Source organism: Rutidosis leptorrhynchoides, chromosome 2 (assembly GCF_046630445.1).
Source record: "Rutidosis leptorrhynchoides isolate AG116_Rl617_1_P2 chromosome 2, CSIRO_AGI_Rlap_v1, whole genome shotgun sequence".
Classification (NCBI taxonomy): domain Eukaryota; kingdom Viridiplantae; phylum Streptophyta; class Magnoliopsida; order Asterales; family Asteraceae; genus Rutidosis; species Rutidosis leptorrhynchoides.
Genome location: NC_092334.1, coordinates 556,082,398 through 556,089,642, shown reverse-complemented (window position 1 = coordinate 556,089,642; position 7,245 = coordinate 556,082,398). Strand labels below are relative to the sequence as shown.

Below are 7,245 nucleotides of genomic sequence, written 5' to 3'. Positions count from 1 at the left end.
GCCACATACTCGAAGTTCAGATTCTCCATTACTTACACCGCTTACAGAACCTGATAGAAAGCTTGGTAGGATCCCAAAAGAAGTACTTGAACTTTTTGAATCTTCATCAAAGCAGGAAACCTTTGATTCAGAATCAAGTACAACCAAGCCGAGATATTCGGAATTTGGTGAGCCCGTTCCTCCTCCAAAATTTAAAATGGAAGGAGAAGCAAGATCGGTGGTACCATGACAATCAATGGCGGCCAAGATGAAGGCAACCCGAACCGGACAAGGTAGTGCTATTACCCCACCCACTGGTGAGGTAAATTTTGAAATAAAAGGACCTATTCTCCAAATGATTAATAACAGGTGTCAATTTGGTGGTGGTCCGAATGAAGATGCAAACGAACATATTCGTCTTTTTCAAGAGATATGTCTTCTTTTCAAACTTAAACCAGACACTGACCAGGCCATATTTTTAAGACTTTTCCCATGGACACTCTACGAGGAAGCACGAAGTTGGGTAGATTCATTGGCCGAGGCTACGATAGAAACTTGGGATGGTATGTTGGAAAATTTCTTAAGAAATATTTTCCAGCTTCTAAGTCCGCGAGACTCCAACACGAAATTACCCAATTCTGTCAAAAGCTGATGAAAACCTTGTACGAAGCATGGAATCGATTTTCCAAAATGTTAAGAGGTTGTCCAAACCATGGTTTGGATACCTTCCAAAAAGTTCAAATCTTTTACAAGGGTTGTGATGTTGCAACCCGAATTTCCATTGATCAAGCGTCCGGAGGTTCACTCATGGACAAAACCGAGCAAGAGGCTTATGAGATAATCGAGAAGCTGTAACACCCTAGGCAAATCCCACATCGCCCACATACATGAGTGATCATGGGATTATAAGGTAATACCCACGCTTAAATGATACAACGCGTTTTGGGATCACAGGCTGAGTAAAAGTACGAGTACGTTATGGTTAAGCGTGCTCGGGCTAGAGCACTACCAGGATGGGTGACCTCCTGGGAAAGTGCTTATCGTGTGTCGTCGCCAAGAAAAAGTCGTGCGCCTGCGGGCAAAGCGGACAATATTGTGGTCATGTTAAGCTGGGGTGTTACAGAATGGTATCAGAGCCACTCATGTGTCGTTGGGGGTAGTGGGGCAAACCTCATCGAGGACGATGAGTCCCTGAGGGGGGGTGAATGTAACACCCTAGGCAAATCCCACATCGCCCACATACATGAGTGATCATGGGATTATAAGGTAATACCCACGCTTAAATGATACAACGCGTTTTGGGATCACAGGCTGAGTAAAAGTACGAGTACGTTATGGTTAAGCGTGCTCGGGCTAGAGCACTACCAGGATGGGTGACCTCCTGGGAAAGTGCTTATCGTGTGTGGTCGCCAAGAAAAAGCCGTGCGCCTGCGGGCAAAGCGGACAATATTGTGGTCATGTTAAGCTGGGGTGTTACAGAAGCTAGCCGATTATTCTCATGAGTGGCATCAAGAACGACCAATTACTCATAATGCTCAAGTCCAAAGCGCCGGTGCTTATAATGACCTTAGTTCCCTGAGTGTAAAAATAGACGGTGTTGCTCGAAACATGGACAAAATCACCAAGGAACTTCATAGTATGAAAGTAGGTTGTGAATACTGTGGTGGTCTCCATTTAGGAAAAGATTGTGATGCCGGTCTAACAATGGCTCAAAAAGAAGAAGTGGCTTTCATAAGCCTAAGAAATAATAATAAATTTCAAGGAAGAGCCCAGTTTAACCGAAACTTCAACAACCCATACAACCCTCAAGGCCAAAATTCCAATTACCAACAAGGGTCAAGTAGTGGGTTCCAACAACAAACTCCGGGTTTTTATCAAAAACCCCAACAGGAAGAAAAAAAGTCAAATTTGGAGAGTATGTTGGAAACGTTGATTGCATCACAAACTCAGCTTGTTACAAACATAAATCAAACGAACGAGAAAAACGAACACCAATTTAGGAACCAACAAGCCTCAATTCAGAACTTGGAGAAGCAAATGAATAGTTTAGCTAGTTTACTTAGTGAGAGAAAACCAGGAAGTTTACCGGGCGATACTACTAAGAACCCTCGAAATGAGCACGCCAATGTTATCACCACACGGAGTGGTCTAGCATACGAAGCTCCAAGAATGCCTGAAGATTCTGATTTCGGTGTTCTGTTGAACAAAGATGATGAACCGATTAAGGAGCTGGAACAAGTGGTTGAGAAGGAAGAACGAGAAAAACCCGTAGTGAAGCCATATCAACCACCGCTCCCATACCCAAGGAAACAGCAACAAGAAAGGCTTGAAGCCGAAAGGTCAAATTTTTTAGATATGTTTAAACAAATTAACATAAATATGCCTTTCATTGATGTGATTTCAGGTATGCCCAAGTATGCTAAGTTCTTAAAAGACTTACTTACTAATCGGAAGAAAATGGAGGAACATTCATCCGTCACCATGAATGCTAATTGTTCCTCAATTTTGATGAACAAAATACCAAAGAAGTTAGCAGATCCTGGGAGTTTTACCATACCATGTCTCTTAGGAGATTTGGAATGCATTAAAGCATTAGCTGATTTAGGGGCTAGCATTAATTTGATGTCTTATTCATTATATGTTAAGCTAGACCCCGGGGTGCTAAAACCAACTCGAATGGCAATTCAACTAGCAGACCGCTCTGTTAAATTCTCTCGTGGAATTTTAGAGAATATGTTAGTAAAATTGGGTACCCTAGTATTTCCGACCGATTTTGTAATTCTGGACATGGAAGAGGACACACGTGTGCCTCTTATATTGGGTCGACCTTTCCTCAATACTACTAGAGCTATGATAGATGTTCATGGTCAGAAATTGACCCTTAGCATTGAGGATATTAAGGTTACCTTTTCCGTTGACCATGCCTTGCAATACCCCGAGTCTACTGATGATAAATGTTATTATTTGCAAACCGTAGACACGTATTCAGAGTTGTTGCAGGAATTTCTAGAATTGCAAGGTTCGGGAAAATGCATTTTGGTGGAAGGTGATGAAGAAAACATGGTGGAAGAAGTGGAGATGTTGACCACTTTGATGGCTAACAGTTATGAACCAAATGATGAAGAATACAGAAAGTTGGATTTAAAAAATGAGTACCGATGTAAAACATCGATTGAAGAACCTCCCGTTTTGGAACTGAAGCCACTTCCAAGTCACTTGGAATATGCTTACCTTCAAGAGGATTCTACTCTCCTGGTTATCATTTCATCCGAACTCTCTGTAAGTGAGAAATCTAAACTTGTTTCCATGTTAAAAGCCCATAAACAGGCTCTAGCATGGAAAATTCATGATATCAAGGGTATAAGTCCCTCTTATTGTACACATAAGATTTTAATGGAAGATGACTATAAGCCATGTGTACAAAGACAAAGGCGACTGAACCCTAATATACAAGAAGTCGTTAAAAAGGAGATTGTCAAACTCCTTGATGCAGGTCTTATTTACCCAATTTCGGATAGTCCTTGGGTGAGTCCGGTCCAATGTGTACCCAAAAAGGGTGGCATGACCGTTATCACCAACGAAAACGATCAATTAATTTCCACTAGGACTGTCACGAGTTGGAGGGTATGTATTGATTACAGAAAATTAAATGATGCTACCCGAAAAGACCATTTTCCCCTTCCTTACATTGATCAAATGTTGGAAAGGTTGGCAGGAAAGAACTTTTATTGTTTTCTTGACGGTTTCTCGGGATATTTCCAAATCCCTATAGCACCCGAGGACCAAGAGAAAACCACATTTACATGCCCTTATGGCACTTTCTCCTATCGACGTATGCCCTTTGGCTTATGCAATGCTCCTGCTACCTTTCAAAGGTGTATGGTAGCTATTTTTCATGATATGATTGAAGACTTTATGGAAGTATTCATGGACGACTTTTCAGTCTTCGGTGATTCTTTTGACTCATGTCTTAATAATCTTGAGCGTATGTTGATAAGGTGTGAAGAATCTAATTTTGTGCTTAACTGGGAAAAATGCCATTTCATGGTAAGAGAGGGCATTGTATTAGGTCATAAAATTTCTTGTGCGGGATTGGAGGTGGATAGAGCTAAAGTGGAAGTCATAGCCAAATTACCACCACCGACAAATGTGAAAGGTGTAAGAAGTTTTTTGGGGCACGCCGGTTTTTACCGTCGGTTCATTAAAGATTTTTCTAAAATTGCGACCCCGATGAACAAACTTCTTGAGAAAGACGCTCCATTTGTCTTCACGAACGAGTGTCTTAACGCCTTTAATCTCCTTAAAGCAAAGCTCACGCAATCACCCATTCTCATATCGCCGAATTGGTCAATTCCATTCGAACTTATGTGTGATACAAGTGACTTTGCTATTTGATGTTTTAGCAGAGGGGTACAAAATAATTTATATTTTAGCAGGAAATACTATTAAATACGATACAATTTTACACAAGATATTTATTTATTTAGAGAATGGATATACTTAAACCTTGCTACAACACTTATAGGCAGTGTACCTAATCGTACAGTAGTGTAGTTTTTAGTAAGTCCGGTTCGTTCCACAGGGAAATCTTTAAACAAAGCTTAACGCTATATTAGTTTACTTTTATAAAAATACAAATATATATATAAGTAATATTATTATTATAAAGGGGGGTTTTTACCGTTTAATGACCGGTTTGTCGATTTTAAAACTTTAGTCGCAGTTAAAACCAAATGTAAAATAATAAATAAATACAAGACTTAATTTAAAGCGTAAAGTAAATAACGATAATGAAATTGCGAATAATAAAAGTGCGATAAAATAAACTTGCGATAATTAAAAAGTACGATAATTAAAAGTGCAATTAAATACAATAACAATAAAAATGCGATAATTAGAAGTGCAATTAAATATAAAATAAAGGAAATTAAATATGAAATAAAAGAATTATGCTTATTTAAACTTCCGTAATCATGATGTTTGACGTGTTGATTTTAGTTTTATGCCCATGGGTTAATTGTCCTTTGTCCTGAATTATTTAATATGTCCGTCTGGTTTTTGTCCATAACAGTCCATCAGTCATAAATATAAAGTGCGAGTATCCTCGTCAAATTATCCTTATACCCGAAGTTAAATATTCCAACTAATTGGGGACTTAAACTGTAACAAGATTTTAAAACTTTGTTTAATAATTACACCAGGATGTCGACTGAGTGTAACCCAAGGTTTTAATACTTTGTTATCAATTATACCAAGTGTCCTTGTACATAATTTCACCCCTGTTTTAATTATTTTAGTGGCTATTAATCCATTCCCGTGTCCGGTTAAATGAACGATTATTCGTACATATAAATACCCCGCCCATCGTGTCCGATCGAGTGTATATGGTAAATTATAGGGACGCCCAATTGTAAATCTTTATATTAACATTAACAAACTATCATTTAGTTAAACAAATATAAAGCCCATTAATAGCCCATAGTCTAATTTCCACAAGTGTCGTTCTTTTGTCCAAACCCCAATTATGGTACAATGCCCAATTACCCAATTTTAGTAATTAGCCCAACATCATGATTACTTCGGATTAAATAAGCATAATAATAACTTAGCTACGAGACATTAATATAAAAAGGTTGAACATAACTTACAATGATTAAAAATAGCGTAGCGTTACACGGACAGAATTTCGACTTACACCCTTACAATATTCGCTAACATACCCTTATTATTAGGATTTAAAATTAAAATTAAAATTAAAATATAAATTATATATATATTTACGTATATATTGAGAGAAGAAGAAAAAAAAGATGATTAAAATGATCAGAATTCGGTTGGCTTTATAGGCAGTTTCTCATTTTGGGGCTCCGCGACTTGCGGCATTTTTGGCCTTCAAACTCCGCGAGTCGCGGAGTTTGAAATTACAGCTCACCCATTTTGGAGTCTCTCTTGCCGACGGTTTTTATTTATTTATATAATATATAAATAATTATAAGAATTATTTAAATATTATATTATATTTATGTGCATAGTTGCCTTGTAATTTTTAGTCCGTTGCATCGAGCGTTGAGAGTTGACTCTGGTCCCGGTTCCGGATTTTCGAACGTCCTTGCGTACAATTTAATATCTTGTACTTTGCGTTTTGAATCTTGTACTCTTGTAATTTCGAGACGTTTCTTATCAATAATTGGAACCTCTTTGATTGTATTCTGTACTTTTGAGCTTTTTGGTCGTTTGCGTCTTCAATTCGTCGAATCTGTCTTTTGTCTTCACCTTTTATTATTTAAACGAATATTACTTGTAAATAGAACAATTGCAACTAAAAGCTTGTCTTTCTTGAGGAATAATGCTATGAAATATATGTTCGTTTTTAGCATTATCACTATTGGTGCCGTCTTGGGGCAAAGAATTGAAAAACATTTTCAGCCCATTTATTATGCTAGTAAGACATTGCAAGGAGCCCAACTTAATTACACTACCACCGAGAAGGAACTCCTAGCAATTGTCTTTTCGTTTGATAAATTCCGATCCTATTTGGTACTAGCAAAGACGGTTGTCTATACAGACTATTCAGCATTAAAGTACTTGCTTACTAAGCAAGATGCTAAACTCCGATTAATACGTTGGGTCTTGCTTTTGCAAGAATTCGACATTGATATTAAAGACAAAAGGGGGCCGAAAACCTAGCTGCCGATCACCTTTCTCGCCTAGAGAACCCGAATCTTGAGGTTCTCCATGAGACTGTTATCCAAGATAACTTTCCGGACGAAAATCCCATGAAAATTGAGAAAATTGATGATCCTTGGTTTGTTGACATTGCCAACTATCTTGCGGGTGGATTCCTAGAAACTGGTATGTCACATCAAAAACGAAAGAAATTTTTCAGTGACTTAAAATATTATTTTTGGGAAAACCCGTATCTCTTCAAAAGGTGTCCCGATGGGATAATCCGTCGCTGTGTCTCCGGGGAAGAATGCAATCAAATTCTTCTCCAATGTCATCTTGGTCCCACTGGTGGACATTTCGGACCCCAAATCACGAGGAGAAAAGTCTATGAGGCCGGTTTTTATTGGCCTACCATCTTTAAAGATGCCCACCGTATATGTAAATCATGCGATTCTTGCCAAAGGACAGGAAAGATTAGTCAAAGAGACGAAATGCCTCAAAACATAATCCAAGTTTGTGAGATTTTCGATATTTGGGGCATTGATTTCATGGGATAATTCCCAAAATCTCATTCCAACTAATACATACTTGTTACCGTTG

At 38.2% G+C, this 7,245-nt stretch overlaps 1 non-coding gene across 1 annotated transcript; it reads right to left on the bottom strand.

Annotated features, from left to right (window-relative positions):
* Nucleotides 1–591: 591 nt before the first annotated feature.
* LOC139895255 (small nucleolar RNA R71) lies at nt 592–698 on the bottom strand. Its single transcript, XR_011775715.1, has one exon. It is a non-coding gene; the product is annotated as a small nucleolar RNA R71 (small nucleolar RNA).
* Between the last annotated feature and the right edge of the window lie 6,547 nt (nt 699–7,245).